The sequence below is a fragment of the Triticum dicoccoides genome, chromosome 1B (genome assembly GCF_002162155.2).
Source record: "Triticum dicoccoides isolate Atlit2015 ecotype Zavitan chromosome 1B, WEW_v2.0, whole genome shotgun sequence".
NCBI classification, from domain to species: Eukaryota; Viridiplantae; Streptophyta; class Magnoliopsida; order Poales; family Poaceae; genus Triticum; species Triticum dicoccoides.
In genome coordinates, this window is record NC_041381.1 from 620,287,797 (window position 1) to 620,289,162 (window position 1,366).

The window sequence follows — 1,366 nt, forward strand, 5'->3', positions numbered from 1 at the left end:
TATCTTGATAAGCTCTACCGTCTTGTTGAAGCATTGCTTACTGATGTTGCTGCTATGCTGCCACTGTCTACAGCGAAGGAAAATATGACATGGCAAGCTAATCTTCACTTGGTCATATCGCTGCGGAGGGAAATATGAAATTGACAAAGTCTAATATTTATGACATATTTTCTATTTTGCATACATCATGAGGAGTTGAGGACCTTGATGGTCATTCATGACTTGAAAAGAGGCATGGAGGCAACCAATGGGCTAGTATTTTGATCTCATCTCACACATTGTATTATGTTTTTTCTTTATTACTGAGACGGGCGATTTGGAGCCCGAGCTCAGCTGAGCCTGATATCCCGCCCGTCCATATTCGGCTCGGGATGCGAGCAATTCCAGCTGGCCTGGCAGTCTCGCTCCGCGGTAAATCGAGCATACCAGGAAATACGGTACGGCACAGTGTCGTACGGCGCATGCTGCAAACGTGCGTTAGGCGGACGGCGGCAGCACGTGGGCTGGGCCGTGGACCAGGACGTCACTTTTTCTATCTGGGCCTCGTAGCAGATAATGGGTCCAGCGTTGGAAGCTGGCTGCTGAGCCATTTGTCAGGCCAGTGGGGGCCGAATTTCATGTTTTGACCCTTTTTGCAAACAAAATCGGGATCTGACCCCAGTTCGGAAAAATCTCGGGATCTGACCCTTTTGCCTACCGCCAGCGGACCTGGCGGTAGGATTGCGTGCCCTTCCGCCATAGCCTACGGCGGTAGGCCCTTTGACGGCGACTGACGGCCATTGGCAGCCGCTGGCGTGGAAAAGGGCATTACCGCCATCCCCTACGGCGGTAGGTTACTGGAGCCTACCGCCATACTCTCTGGCGGTAGGGTCCTGTGTTCTGGATAAGGTGGGGAGGGGCTGGTTTGTGGGCCCCACCACCACTCTTCTTCCCCACTCATCTTCTTCCCCGTGCTCAGCTCCTCTTCCCCCTCTCTCCCCCTCACAAACCCCCCCTAGATCCACTCCATTTGCTTGGGATTTCATCGGTGGATCCGGAGCATTTTCATCACCCAAGGTACCTCCCCCATTCCCCCTTCTTTTGATTGGTTGAGATCTTTGTTTTGTGTTGATTTGGTCAATTTATTGCAAACCCTAGGTGTTGATGTTGTTGTGTGCATTTATGATGCATTTATGATGCATTTATGATGCATTTATGGCTAGGGTTGTGGTTATGTTAGGGGTTGGTGTTAGGGTTAGGGTTAGGGATGTTGGGTGGTTATGTTGGTGGTTATGTTGGGGGTTAGGGTTATAGTGGTTATGTTAGGGGTTATGGTTAGGGTTAGTGGTTAATTGTTAGGTTAACTTCAGTATGAATAGTAGTTATG